The sequence below is a fragment of the Oryctolagus cuniculus genome, chromosome 1, assembly GCF_964237555.1.
Source record: "Oryctolagus cuniculus chromosome 1, mOryCun1.1, whole genome shotgun sequence".
Taxonomy (NCBI): Eukaryota; Metazoa; Chordata; class Mammalia; order Lagomorpha; family Leporidae; genus Oryctolagus; species Oryctolagus cuniculus.
The window spans coordinates 72,396,085-72,412,149 of record NC_091432.1 but is presented as its reverse complement, the minus strand read 5'-3'; positions in this window follow the sequence as shown (position 1 = coordinate 72,412,149).

Below are 16,065 nucleotides of genomic sequence, written 5' to 3'. Positions count from 1 at the left end.
CTTGAATGACCCAGTGTTCATTCAGGAGCATGTTGTTCAGTCTCCATGTGTTTGCATACTTTCTGGGGTTTCCTGAGTTGCTAATTTCCAGCTTCATCCCGCTGTGGTCTGAGAAGCTGCATGGTATGATTCTAATTCTTTTAAATTTGCTGAGACTTGCTTTATGGCCTAGTATGTGGTCAATCCTAGAGAAGGTTCCATGCGCTGCTGAGAAGAATGTGAAGTCTGTAGATGTAGGGTTGAAAGTTCTGTAGATATCTGTTAGATCCATTTGGGCAATAGTGTCAATTAAATCTACTGTTTCCTTGTTGATCTTCTGTCCGGATGATCTGTCTATTTCTGAGAGTGGAGTATTGAAGTCCCCCAGTACTATTGTATTGGAATCTAAATCTCCCTTTAAGTCCCTTAACATATCTTTTAAATAGACCGGTGCCCTGTAATTAGGTGCATATACATTTATAATAGTTACATCTTCCTGTTGAATTGAACCCTTAATCATTATATAGTGTCCCTCTTTGTCTCTCTTAACAGTTTTTGTATTAAAGTTTATTTTGTCTGATATTAATATGGCTACACCTGCTTTTTTTTGGTTTCTGTTGGCATGGAATATCTTTTTCCAACCTTTCACTTTCAGTCTGCATGCCTCTTTGTTAGAGAGATGTGTTTCTTGTAGGCAACAAATAGTTGGGTTGTGTTCTGTGAGCCAGTCAGCTAAACGGTGTCTTTTAACTGAAGAATTCAGACCATTAATGTTCAATGTGACTATTGATACGTAGTGACTTTGCCCTGCCATTTTCCCGGAAATATTTTCTAGTATATGCTTTGAGCTTCCCATGCTCTTTTACTGGTAGGTGTTCTTTCTTTCCCTTCTTTCATATTGATGGCCGTGTTTCTGTGTTTCTGAGTGTAGCACATCTTTAAGTATATTTTGCAGGGCCGGACGAGTGGCCACAAAGTCTTTCAATTTCTGTTTGCTATGAAAGGTCTTTATTTCACCTTCATTCACAAATGAGAGCTTGGCAGGATATAATATTCTGGGCTGGCAATTTTTCTCTCTTAGCACCTGTGCTATGTCTCGCCATTCCCTCCTAGCTTGTAGGGTTTCTGATGAGAAGTCAGCTGTGAGTCTGATTGGAGATCCTCTGAGAGTAATCTGACGTTTCTCTCTTGCACATTTTAGGATCTTTTCTTTATGTTTCACTGTGGTAAGTTTAATTACCACGTGTCGTGGTGAGGATCTCTTTTGGTCATGTTTATTGGGGGTTCTATGAGCTTCCTGTACTAGGATATCTCTGTCCTTCTCCAAACCTGGAAAGTTCTCTGCTAGTATCTCACTAAAAAGGCCTTCCAATCCTTTCTCTCTCTCCATGCCTTCAGGAACTCCTAGAACTCGAATGTTGGTTTTTTTAATAGTATCCTGTAGATTCCCAACAATATTTTTTAGGTTTCTAATTTCCTCTTGTTTTCTTTGGTTTGACTGTATGTTTTCCTGTGCTCTATCTTCTAAGTCCGATATTCTCTCTTCTGCTTCACCCATTCTGTTTTTAAGGCTTTCTAATGTGTTTGTCATTTGATCTATTGAGCTCTTCATTTCATTTTGATTTCTCTTCACTATAACACTTTCCTGTTCTACTAGTTTCTGAGTTTCATTTTGACTCTTCCTTAAAATTTCGTTTTCACGAGAGAGATTTTCAATCTTGTCCATTAAGGATTTCTGTAGTTCAAGGATTTGCTTTTGAAAACTTCTAAATGTTCTTATCATAAATTTTTTGAAATCCGTATCTTGCATTTCTTCTATCTCATCATCTTCATACTCTTGGCTTGGGGTGTTTTGCTTATTTGGAGGCATCATAGTGTCATCGTTGATCTTGATCTTGCTCCCTCTATTTCTGTGTTTGTTACTCGGCATAGTTAATTCTTCTTGCGTCACTGTGCGTTTTTTTTTTTTTTTTTTTTTTTTTTTTTTTTTTTTTTTTTTATACTGTGTCCGTGTTAAGTGGACTGCCTGCTGTTGGAGGAGCCTTGGAGGCTTGAGATGGGTGCGGCCTGAGAGCTCTGCCTGGTTCTTCCAGGTTAAGGGTGTGCAAAGGTGACACCCTCAGGTTATGCGTGGTAAATCTCTCTCTTTTTATTTATTTATTTATTTTATTTATTCAGGGGGTAAGTAACACCGCAGGGCACAGCTGTGCAGAATTGATGGTATTTAGCTTCCAGTCTTTGGCTCCTCTGGACTCCCACTGGGTTGCCTAGGCTACTGAATTGTAGTGACTCAGTTCCTTAGCTCTCCCCCATTGATATGTAAATCCAGAGAGCAGGCCTGCTCTTTGTCTCTTGGGAATTCTTCTAGCCTCCCAGTCTTGTAACCTTTGCAAGGTTAGGGGGAAGAGAAACCCCGAAGCTTTTTTTTCCTTCTTTCTGGTAGTGAGTTTGCTGCACTTTCTGGCCCCCCTCTAGATTCTGACCCCCGTTTTCCCACCAATGTCTCGGGTTATTGAGCTCACCTCCCCTTCCAGCGCCGACGTGTGGACTCGGAGCCCTGAGCGTCCCAAGTCTCCCCGCTGTTGTCTGTGTGGCATGCACTCCCCTTGGAGCACTGGGGCTTCTGCGGCTCGGTCCTGGGACTTGGCTTCCGCGCGGTGGGCGACCTTGTTCTCCCAGTAGGTCCTCCGATTCACGATTCCCGTGCAATTTTTTCCTGGTTCTTTTTTCTGCGGCTACCGTAACTCCTCTTTTATTAAACTAAATTTTCCCGGACTATCGGTGCGCGCCCTCACTATTCCGCCATCTTGGCTCCGCCTCTCTTTTTTTTTAATTTTTTTAACCTAGACCGATATATGGCACTAAGTGGTTACTGGTATATTTCCTGGGGTAGATTGTTAGCACAAGGATGCTTTCACCCCACAATGAGCCTAATAATCTATTAATGAAATAATCAAATGCTATATTGTTCTGAACAATAGTATAGCTTTTTCTTTATGATTGAATGTAACATCTATAGGTGATGTGAAAACAAACTATGGCTACAGAATTTTACTGGGCTCATATTTATTGTCATTGTTTTGTGAAATTGGCATTCTCAGTAAAGTGATTATTAAATTTCCTTATTTTGACTAAAATGTAGTTTTAAAATTATAACAAGTGTGACTCAAAGTACAGAAACACAATTTTCTACTTGTGCTCCACTGGACCAAATTAAGAGATCTGACTATTTTGTATGTGAAATGATGATAGAATGACTCACATAGAATATCTAAAAAAATTCTGAAAAAAAGTTTATAAATTCTCTAGCATTCCGTATGAATGACACTTATTGTAAGTATTACCTATCTAGTTCATCTGCATTTGGCTAAAATATTGTAGAAGTGTTGAAACTTATAAAATTATAACCTCGTAAAGAGCATAGAGATTGAATAGGCAACACACATATTTCCAAAAACCATAAGAAAAATCAACCCTCTTTTCAAATTAATGCAAAATTATTGAACTCTGAATTACCATCTATCAGTGTAGATGTTTCTTTAAAATTTATAATTCTCAGTGTTGAGTTTATGAGAAAGTAGGAATACATAATCTTAGAGATTAGAGTAATAAAATTGATCTCCATGTATGATCAGTTTGTGATGCAAATATTATATATTCTACTTGTAAATATTACCATTATAATTTATGACATATACAGATTGAGGATATGGATATTTAGTGATGTTATGGCAGAGAAAGAGTAAAATTTACTCAAATTTTAAAAATAATTATTAAAGATAAGACATCTATGTGGAATAGTATACAACTAAAATTATGTTTTAGAGTAATATTTCAATGATAGTATTGTATGATCTAAGCTGAATAGAGCCTTTTATTGACTTCATGTGTTACAGCTGTGTCTCTATGGTAGAAAGAGTGTAGGGAAATTGTGAACATCTGTTATCACAGAGGAGGGCGGATTTGTTTTCAGACACTTCAACATGTTACCAGGAATAGCAGGGCCCTGGCTTTGTTGTAATTATCAACATTATCAGTGTTCTCCTCTCTGATGTAACAGTTGTTAGATAGCAGACACATCTGCTGTGTAACATAATCGTATTGGAAATGTTTTAATTCTTTTTGAAAACTACTCTTAATCTCCAGTCCTAGACCAATAAGTCCCGTCTGTAGAGCCAGGGGGTGAAAATATGCTTTTTTTCTTTAAAAATACATTTTTGATATTTTAATTAATATGAAATAACTGCATATGCCTCTGAATACATTATATGAGAGCATACAGCATGCACTTACCAAATCAGCAAAATAAACATATCCATTTCCCATCAGCACACCATGTTGTAACATTGTTTTCTTATACTTTTTATTTAATTTACTTACTTATTTGACAAAAGAGAGAGAGAGAGAGGGAGAGAGGAGCAAAGGAGCCTGGGAGCCAAGGAGTGAGAGCAAGAGCAAGAGACAGAGAATGGTCCATCTGTCAGCTTCCTCTCCAAATATTCACAATGTCTGTGATTGGGCTGGGCCAAAGCCAGGAGCCAGAAACTCAGTCCAGTTCTTGCTCATAAGTGGCTTGGATCCATTTACTTGAGCTATCATGAATGTCTCCCAGGATCTGTATTGCCAATAAGTTGGAGTCAAGAGGTAGGGCTGGGTATCTAAATTTTCTGATATGGGATATGGACATCTTATCTGGTGTCATAATCATTAGGCTAAATTCCCGCATCTGGAACACTGACTTAATTGGAAAAAGTATTGTAAAAAATAGCTAAAATTAACAAACAAGTTTCGTTCAGCCTGTCACTTCTCTCTCGATCAGTCTATCTTTCCCTTACAGCTAATGCCTTCACATCAACTATATTGTATGCATATTAAATTACATTTTAACATAAGTGAAATATATTATATATACTGCTCTATGATTTTCTTGCATTATATCTCATGGACATCTCCCTATAGATAGATGTACATCATTTTAAAACTATAATATGAAACAATTTAATGCACTTACCACAGATTGCTTTCATATAAAGAGGAAACATGTACTTAGAAAACAATATTTATGTATATAATGCTCTTAGTTTTTGTTTTTAATGATTAGCTTTATTAATATACAGTCTACTTTTTGATGATTCATTTTTAAAAGTTAACATTTACAGTTTTCCATCTTTCTTATTTTATTCCAGATCATTTAAAATTTTATGTTTAAGTATGTTTATATGCAATTCTACAATTGTTATTGGATTTCTTAGCCTAATTATCAGTTAATTATAAGTTTTTAAGTCAAAAAAGTTTTTGTTTTTGTTGTTTTTATTTTTCAACCCTGTTAGGATTTTGCTCTTTTTTGTTTGTGTTGTAAAATTTTCTGGTGGAAAGATGCTAATGCTACTGTAGATGGAAGGCCGAAGTATGGTCGTAATTGCCATTTCAAATATCCTCTTACCTACCAAGTCAATGATATCAATGCTATGTTTAAAAGCCAATCCCATTTTCCAAATGAAGTAGTGGTTATTTCAAATAAGAGAATCAAGATCATATAAAATAGGGGAAAAGAGATAATTTTATGTGTCAAGTTCTCTCTGAAAGCCATCTTCAAGCTTTAGCTAGGAAGACTGTTCCAAAAGTACTTTACAATGGGAATTACTTTTTACTGCCTACAATCTTTATTTTCTTGTTCCCTTGAAATGACCTAAAACATATATGTTTTGGAAAAATGAAGAGTCTGGCTTTCTTGCTATAGAAACCTCAGTGTCTGTACATTGCAAAGAATAATGACATTTAGCCAACATGCTATAAATGGACTGTGGCCAGCAAGCGTCCCCAGCTATTTCATCACTTGGCTGTTGTGTGTGAATATTCAAGGCATGGCCTGGAAAGGTAAAAGCTTCTAGGATGGTGGCCTGGACTTCTCATAATTTAAAATGGGATGGATATAAGCAAACCTATTTCTCTGGGACCTTTATAGCTTAAGGGTGAGTTATTTCTGTCTATAAAAGAGAGAACCTGCTGTGTGATATTTGTAAACAGCAATTTTGTTCATAAAAACAACATAAACCTTTTATGTGCCTGATGCCCATTTCCTAACTGCTTTTTGTGGAATGTGTCTCACATACAAATGGATGCTCAGGCAGAAAAGATGTGCTGTATGCAAATACCATTTCCTGCTAGTTGCTATGATTAATCAAATAGGCCTATCTATCTAATAAAATTACACCTCATGCAAATTCATGGTGCCTATACTGCAGCTGTCTATGGCTGCTGCTCTAGCTGCTGCTGCTGCTGCACAGCATGTATTAGCCTCTAGTGAGTGGAATTCCTGTGTGCTGTGTTTAATAGATCTGGTAAACCTAGGGACTCACTAACACTTCCTTTTGCTTTTTAGCATCTTCTCTTCAGTGGTATCCTAGGGGTCCTTCCAGAGAGCAACCAGCCTTCCCTCTCTAGTCTCGAGATTTAATCGCTTCTCTGTTCCATGTGGTGGAATTAAAGGGAGGATGGAGGTTCTTTGAGGCCCAGATCTTACCAGCATCAGATTGTAATCACTATAATGAAAATTAGTAAACCAGCAAGGTAGCAGGCTAACTGTGTACATCTGGTCCACTCATCTGTTTCTGAAGATTGGGCTTCAGATGGTGCCTACAGAATTCTATGTTGGTCATAATAGTTGAAATCTACTTTTCTTTGTCTTTGGTTTTGTTGATCCATTTCTATTTTCATTTGACAAAGGCTTTCTCCTAGCAGTGTACATTAGTGGAAACAGCATAGGCTCTGGATTTCAACTCTGCCATTTGCTAGATGTGCAAGGTGCTAATAACCCTGAACTCACATGCCTCAAACTTTGCTGACAGTCTCAACTTCTCATTGTCATTTAGACCTCTGCTTTGCTCTTCTATTTTTCCCCAGGAATCTTTCCCTCATTTTCAACAATCAGATCAGCACTCCTTCCAGTATGGTCTTTTTAATTGGTGCTTCTGGTTTCTGTTGCCTTGATTATTCTGAACTGCATTAGGTTTGCCAGTTACATTTTGTCTTTCCAGTACCACGGGCAATTTAAAATCAGGACCTATATCTTTGTTATTATCTAACTCCTTGTGCCTTGCAAAATGCATAGAATATTTGGGTGATCAATGTCATTTTGTTAAATTAGTGTAATCACCAAAAATATGTACCAAGGTAATCAAATAAAAGTAGTTAACCATTTTTAAATTTTGTCTCCTATATGTAATTTTAGAAAAAAAGAGTAATTTCTGTCGTTCCCCGTCTTCGTGGAGGAACGACACTAAGCCCCGCCTAGGCTTCATATCCGAGTCACGGCACCATTATGTCGCTCCCCCTCTTCGCGGAGGAACGACACAGGACCCTGCGCTGTTCTTTTGTCTGCTCGGCCCTCCCCGGGTTTGCTGCTGGTTCTTCCCGGGTTGGCTACTATCCCTTCCACCTCCGTGGAAGGGCAGTTCCCCCTGGCCACATTCCCCACTTCCGCAGGGGAGCGGCACACCGCTGGCCGGCTCTCTCGGGGGCTGCACAGGTGTTCCCCTTAGATGTTCCCCTTAGATGTTCCTGGTGCATGCTGTCTCTCTCCTCCTTTATAGTCCTCCTCTGCCAATCCCAACTCGGCTGCCCACACGCCGAGTACGCTGCTCTCCTCCAATCAGGAGCAAGTCCTACAGTTTATTGGTTAAACTGGAGGCAGCTGTGTAAAAGCTGTTTTCTTCTCTCCCAGCGCCATATTGTGGGAGAGCAGATGCATAGAATAAGTCTTAATTCCAGTAACTTAGTCCAGTCCGGATTGCTCCCCACAATTTCCATATTTTAGGTTTTCCTAGAAATTTGACCCTACTTCTTCAAGAATAAGGGAAGAATCAAGAGATCTTTTCCTGGGATTGAAGATGACCCTGTCCTCTCAGAGTCCTGATAAAATGAAGAGGCACCAATTAATTTAAAGTTCATCATAAATGCCATTATTTGAACTCCCTGCCTCCTATAAGTGATCAAAAAATGTGTTGTTCTATTTTCTACATGCTGGATTCAAGAATATCGTCTGAGTCCCAGCCTTTAAAGCCATTCATGGAATCAATTTGCTTCAATTTTCCTCTTTCCCTGAGTGCTATGCACCAGTGAGGCCCAAAGAGTCCCTTTGGGAAATCTTAGCAGTAAGCATTCTCACTTTATGGGGAGGCAACCCTCTCTCCAAATGGCTGGTTACCATATCCCGCTAAGCAAAAGCTTGAAGCATGAGGGACACAGAAATAATGGCTTTAGAGCAACCTATAGAACACAAAGATATTAATTTCTAGTCCACTCTCACCCTGATAATTGAGTTCTGAGACCCATTGGGGTGAAAGGAGAAATGACAAGAAATAACTTTACCTTTCTTATTTGTATCCAATGAGAAAAATAAAATTTAATTTTTAAAAGAAATATCTTGCCACAAATACATTTCCTAGGAGCCAGTACAGTGGCATAGCGGGTAAAGCTGCCCGCTTACAGTGCCAGGATCCCTTATGAGTGCTGGTTCAAGTCCTGGCTGTTCCACTTCCAATCCGTTTCTCTGCTATGGCCTGGGGAAGCAGTAGAAGATGGCCTAAATCCTTGGGCCCCTGCACCCACATAGGAGACCTGGAGGAAGCTCTTTGCACCTGGCTTCAGATTGGCACAGCCCCGACCGTTGTGGCCAGTTGGGGAGTGAACCAGCGGATGGAAGACTTTCTCTCTTTCTCTCTCTCTCTCTCTCTCTCTGACTTTGCCTTTCAAATAAATAAATAAATAAATCTTTAAAAATTACATCTCCTAATCAATGAAATTGAAATTAATACCCCATACCATAAAAATACCCTGATGATGATAGTAGTTACACTCTGTTCCAATCATCTAGCACAGCACATGGCATCCTCATTGGTCATATGTGTTTGACCACTCTGCAACCAAGGTACCTTGAATTCATGTGCACCCTACCAGATGTTTGTTGTGTTAATCAAATTCCAGTTTGTACATTCAAGTCCCATGAAGTTTGACATTCCCCCATGAATCAATTTTTTTAGAAAACCTTTATTTAATAAATATAAATTTCAAAAGTACAGCTTTTGTTTTTTTTAAAGATTTATTTATTTATTTGAAAGTCAGAGTTACACAGAGAGAGGAGAAGCAAAGAGAGAGAGAGAGAGAAATCTTCCATCCGATGGTTCACTCCCCAACTGGCTGCAACGGCTGGAGCTGCGCTGATCTGAAGCCAGGAGCCAGGAGATTCTTCCAGGTCGCCTGTGTGGGTGCAGGGGCCCAAGGAGTTGGGCCATCTTCTAATGCATTCCCAGGCCATAGCAGAGAGCTGGAACAGAAGAGGAGCAACCGGGACTAGAATTGGTGCCCATATGGGATGCCAGTGCTTCAGGCCAGGGCGTTAACCCACTGTGCCACAACGCCAGCCCCTACAGCTTTTGGATTATACCAGTTTTTCCCCACATAACTACCCTCTCACCTGCAACCACCCCATCTCCCACTCCCTCTCCCATCCCATTCTTTATCACGATTCATTTTGTTATCTTTATATACAGAAGATCAACTTAGTATATACTAAGTAAAGATTTCAACAGTTTGTTATCTACATTTCTCTATGATGCCAGCGAATCACTGTTATAGCATTAATATTAGGGTATTAGTGACAATCTGGAAAGGTACCATCTACAATAGTGGTGGTCACAGCCTAGCAGGTGTTTGACAACGTTGGCCCTTACTTCACAAAGACCTGTGTTTTCAGGCCCAGTTCCTACTCTCTGGAGGTGCAGCATTTGACAACTCACTGACTTCTTTCATATTCAATTCCATTACCTTCAAGATAGTAATAGCAATAGTAGTTATCTCACAGAGCTGTAATAATGATCATATAAGGTCATGCACACAGAGTTCTTAGCACATTACGTGAACATATTTTAAAAAGTATTGTTAATAAAATTATTTTTCTGATAAAGGTAACACAATTCATTTGTACATTACCTTATGTAGCCTTGCTCTTTTCAAGTTCACTAAAATACAATTGTGTATAAGAGGAATTTAAATATCCATCTAGTAGCTATCTGTTTGCTTTGCTCAATACGTGGGCATTGACTCCTCACCATGTGATTGGCTTGGTGCTAAGCTAAAAAGCCATCTTTTGTTTCAAGGAGTTTCTAATGGATAAAAATAAACAAACAAGTCATATTACATTAACTAGTTAAGTACTTAATTTCATTAGGTCATTTAAGATGTGGATACTGAGTATTTGCTCTCTGGCATATATGGTTGTAAGCAGGAATGAGTCCTGAGAAAACAGAGCAAGAATGCCCTTAGAACCTGAACCAACGAGGAGAGGTATCACTGAGGTTGGACTTTTCAGTTTGAGTCTTTTTTCTTAAGATTTATTTTATTTATTTGAGAGACAGAATTGAAGACAGAGAGAGGGAGAGAGAGATTGAGAGAGAGAGAGAGAGAGAGAGAGAGAGAGAAAGAGGTCTCCCATCCCAAATGGCCACAATGACTGGAGCTGGGTCGATCCAAAGCCAGGAGCCAGGAGCCAGGAGCTTCTTCTGGGTCTCCTTCATGGGAGCCATCTTCCATGGCTTCACAGGCCATTACGGAGCTTTGCTGGAAGTGGAGCAGTGGGGATATGAACTGGTGCCCATAGGCGATGCTGGTACTGCAGTGGGATGGTTAACCTACCATGCTATGGCACCAGAGCCTCAATCTGAGTCTTGCTAAATGAGCAAACTATAAAGAAACAGAGTGGGAAAGATGTTTTATGTGAGGGAAAAACAAGTGCAACTGTGAAGCCCAAAAGCCTGTGGTTGATACAAGTGGCTCAGAGTGGTGAGGACTGGCTAAAGGTGAGCAGAGGATGCTTGTTGAAACCAGATAATGTAAAGGCTTTTGTACAATGCCAGGGAATGTGAAATTTATGCACAAAAGAAAGCTTCTCAAAGACCTACAGTGACTTTGGAATTTGTCTGACTTCAAAGAAATATGCTCCAGCATTGTTCAAAAGTCTCATGACCGTGTCTTTTTATACTTCAGCAAGAAAAAATAAACCACCGTGGAAGTAGATATGAAGACTTTGAAGGAGCAGCAGAGACTAAGCCTGCTAGAACTCAGGGTCGTGGAAATGTGATCAGAATTGGGGATTTTTGCCCCAACCTTTAAGAGATTATGTGTTTGTAAAATTGGTACACACTGGAATGAGATAATTTCCATATCATTATACTAAATATAATTTGACACAAATGAAGCAAAATGAAATGGTACATGCCAGACACGTATACCAGGCATTATAAATACTTTATACTTATTATATCACGTAATCCACGAACCACCCTACAGTGTTACATAATGCTATCTTCAAACAAAGTAAACAACCAGGTGATAGCACAGAAAATGAGAAATTGGCACTTGCTGAGGATGACACAGATAAGAATAAGAGCAGCCAGAAGTGAATCCAAGCCTTGTCTGGATCCAATGCCCATCCTCTTTTCCTCCACTACAAGAAAACCATGTCGCTTTGACACTAGAAATTCTTCTTATTTTAGGGAAGAAAAGTGAAACAAAAACCAATTAAGAAAAAAACAGTGTAGCAAAAAATAAGGATGCAGACATGCCTCTGGAGAAGTAGAAAATATCAGGAACTTTCATCACTCTCATTGCCACTCACTCCTGTAGCATTGGCTTGGCAGGTGCCGTTGTACAGATTTGCCAAGGGAGGATAAACATATAATGGTTATTGTTTATTTTTTAAACATTCAGAGAGAGAGAGAGAGAGACGGAGAGACAGAGAGTAAGGGTGAATGAGTTCTGCTCCTTCTCTTCCCAAATGCCTGCAATGTTTTGGGCCAAAGTTGGGAGTTGGAATCTCAGTCTAGATCGCCTACGTGGGAATCAGGAAACCAATTACTTGAGTCTTCACCAATGCCTCCCAGCATCTGTATCAGCATGAAACTGGAGTCAGGATCAGAGTCAAGCATTGCACCCAGATATTGCAAGGTGGAACACAGATTTGCTAACCAGTGTCAAGTGATAGACCAAATGCCTGCTCCTCAATGTTGGGTTTGAGTGAAGTTAAGTGGTGCAGTCTCAGAGTTGATTCTGAAAAATGTACAACTGAATAGAGTATTCATTAACCAGAAAAACAATATCTCCAGAGAAAGCCATTGCAACGGCTTAAAATAAAATTTCTTAAAGCTGAAGTAAGGGTTAGAAAAGGCATATTAATGAACCATCTTAACCCATTTTGTAGTGAAAGCAGGGCAAAATTAAATAATTTCACTCAAGTTTCATTTCATTTCGATCAGAACAGAGGGCTAAAAGGGGGAAATTATAGAACAGGAAGTTACACATTTTCTTGCTTTCAGAGGGCACTATTTTCCCTACATATATTTTCTCTGGTGTTCCCAGGCTTTCTGTGTCCCTTAGCTATTAAGGGACATCGTTTTTCATGTGAGAGAATCTGTCATTTTCATTTTCATCTGGCATCATTTTGGGCTCCTGCTTGACGTGGGCACTCTGCCCCACTTCTGCAAGGCAGCCTGAGTGAGGCCAGCCTGCCACTGCAGGTCATTTCTCTTGATTGCTGGCAGATTGGATTAAGCGAAAAAGCAAGAGCTACTTTAGTTAGCCTTAATTAGGGCCTGCAGTACAGATGTTCTGTTCCAGATGAGACAGTTTGATGAAAAAAGCAGCAGGAATTCATTAGAAACAAGTAAATAAAGCATTGTTAAAGATGGGTGCTCGGGAAAGGTGGCAAAACACTTGGAAAACAGATTACCTTTGTTTTCAACATGGAAAGAAACAGGCAGAAATTATTCTGAAGAATTTGTCAGCCTTATCTGCACAGTTACTAACAGCTATTTGTCACTTCTATTTTCGTTTACAGGATAAAAAATGTTGGTGTATAATTAGTGGCCTTTTTTTGCTGTTCAAAATATAACAAATCATAGAAGTGTTTAATTTGTAAATTAGGATGTCTTATACAAAAATTAAGTTACCATTTATTGAATACTTACTATGTGCCAGTGTTATAAAGTGCAGACTTTACTGTATTCCTCATGCAGTTCTTATAGATACATTGCAAGAGATTAGCATTTTATGTCATGCTACACATCAGAAAACTGAGATTTACAGAAATTGAGCATTTGGACTAATGACCCCACCTTAAAGGTGGAAGGATTCAGGTGTCAGCCTATTTCTTGCAATGTGTTTTAGTATGGTTGCAAAAAAATGTTAAAAAATAAGTTGTGTGTTCTCATTCCATAGTAATTTTACCATTTCCAAATAATTCATCCTTAAAGGGTTCTCATATCTACTACTTCTGGTAATAATTTGTCATAGGCATGGACAGGTAGGATTTAGGGCATTTGTCTACACTGGATAATTATTAAGACAAATAGCTTATCAAGTGAAACAAAGTTTCAAGAGTTTTTAATGTACTCCTGTAACATAATTGTAAACCACGTTCCACCTCTGACCCAGGTCTTTCACAAAGCCAGAACAAGTTGGAATCCTTGCTTCCATTCTCTGGCTTCATCCTCCACTTGCCCAGATTTAGAGAAGACAGCTACAGAACAATGCAGTTATGTTAGGTCCATGGAGTTATTCATCAGTAATTATAATAATGGACACAAGGCAGATTACATATGGACTGAAGTGATCTACGCATATTTCCTCTTCCCTTTTCCTTCCTTTTAGAGATCAGTGAGTTTCTTTGAATTATTTAAGTAACGGAACAGCATGGGAATTGAGGCTGTGAAACATTTTTACCTGTTATGTTTATAAAGATTTTGGATGGCAATGTGAATTGGTGAATTTTTCTTTATAATGCATTTGAGAGTGTTACATCATTAAATATTAACAAAAGCAAATACTATAATTCTAAGGGGGTTTTCCTTTTAATAATTACATATAAGAAGAATTATTCTTCTAAAGTATAGGAACGATTATTCAACACAATACTTTTATTGTGTTATGCTTTTAGGAACAGGGAAAATCAACTCTCTATACATGATAATTCAGATTCTCCAATGTATTCCTATCTCTGACTTGATGGCTGGGAATGCAGAACATAATTCATTGACTCCTTGGAAACATAAACCAGCATTCCTATATTCTCTTAGCATCTAAGATCACAAGCTCTATTTGTGCTTCCATTAAAATTTCTCAAAGGTGAGAATTCAGTCATTGATTTAGAGAATATGGAACATCCTGGAAGATATTACCCAGGGATTGGCTCATGTCTATAATGAGTTTTCTAATTTATCTATTGTATCAGATCAGCTGGCTTAAGATCATATGGAGTCATATTAATCCAATGAGAATGATCCAGTTGCCACACTTTGTTCACTGCAAAATGAATTCCATGGTCAAGAGTAATATTGTGCCCATGTGAGAGACCCAGAAGAGGCTCCTGGCTCTTGGATTCAGTCTGGCCCTGCTCCAGCTATTGCAGCCATTTGGGAAGTGAATCAGCAAATGGAAGAATATCTCTTCCTCTCTCTGTCTGCAACACAACCTATTTAACTACATTAAACCTCATAGAACATAGTAACACTGTGTGCAATAGTCTGAAGAGCGATTGGCATTGTCTTAGTCAGTAGATGATTATTTAAAACAGCTGCCGCTAGGGAAGTTAAATTTGTATTCAACATAGCTGTCTTCCAATGAGAATAATGTATTTCCTCTTTCCTTTTGGTCTTATCCAATCATCTTGCCACCAGCTAGCTGATTCTCAGAGCATGATGACAGATGGAGGATGGGTGCTCAGTTTTGGTCTTTGATGTTGACTCTTAAACAAGAGGTATCTATTAAAGATCAGCATTGGTGACTGGAAGTTCATTTTACTGAGACCATACAAAACCTCTATTTTTCTGCCATGACCACTTTTGGTCATGAACCTATGGGGAAAACATTTGGAATAGCTGGATAAAGAATATGACACATTATTTCAGGTCTACTGTCCACCTAGTTATCAAGAACATTCACCCTAGACTTTCCCTTGTTGAACATTCATATGAGAAATATGTATTTTTGTATTCTAGATCCATTCAGAGAAATCTGTCCACATCCATGTTCTTCCTTAACACCGATCTTCTAACTATGTCCCTTTGTAAGGCTCCAGAGCATTGAGCCAAACCACTAGTTGCTGCTCATGTTTCAGTGAATGTATGTACCTCTAGCAAAATGAAAAATCCGGATGCTACTGGAATTTGTGTTCACTGGAAGAAGTTTTGTTCACCACTATCTTTCAGAGCTTCCCAGAATGGGTTTATTATTTGGCTACAGAGCAATAATAGTATAGCCTTATGCTTTCAGGTAGTGACATCATATTTTTTCTCAAAACCATTTGTAAACCTGGCTTGCCTTATTTTTATCCCTTAACCAACTGACCACAGAGAACTCCTCATGAAGTCATAGATACATAACGGTCAGGCAAGAGGAGGTAACAAAACAGGAGAACAGGACATGTGCATCTGTGCCACTTGCTCCTATAATTCATATGCACATTTAGAATGTGCTAAATCCCAGTCTTCTTCATGAAAATTGCATTTGATGACAGAATGCTTTATATTCCCAATTTATGGATTGATGTATCAGATAATTCACATTTCATGATAGTCGACTCAGATTATGTGGTAACATAGAGGGTCATTAGCAAACATTGAGGCTATGTGAAGTTCCAGTCCCAGTAGAGGTACTGGTAATAAAAGTATATTGGTTATCTGCAAAGGGTGGGATAACTTTGCTCCAGATTCTAAGGATATATGCATGCTTGGGGCTGGGAAAATGATTTATGTAGTATTCCTATCTTCTATGAACACTACAAGCACCACTGGATCTGCTGGTCATATAGCCCAAGTAGCAGAAGATCTTGCACAGCAACCTGGAGCTTAGCAGAGTTTTCTTGTTCTGGGACCCACCCAAAACTAATAGGATATCTATTTTTATTACTTTTGTGTTATTCAGTAAATGAATCAAAGCGGCTTGTATGATTTTATATTGCCTGCAAAGTCAAAAGAAATACATTAGGCATTATGCTGTTTTCTTAATGGCAGGAGGTTCAAGTGCCACAGTTCT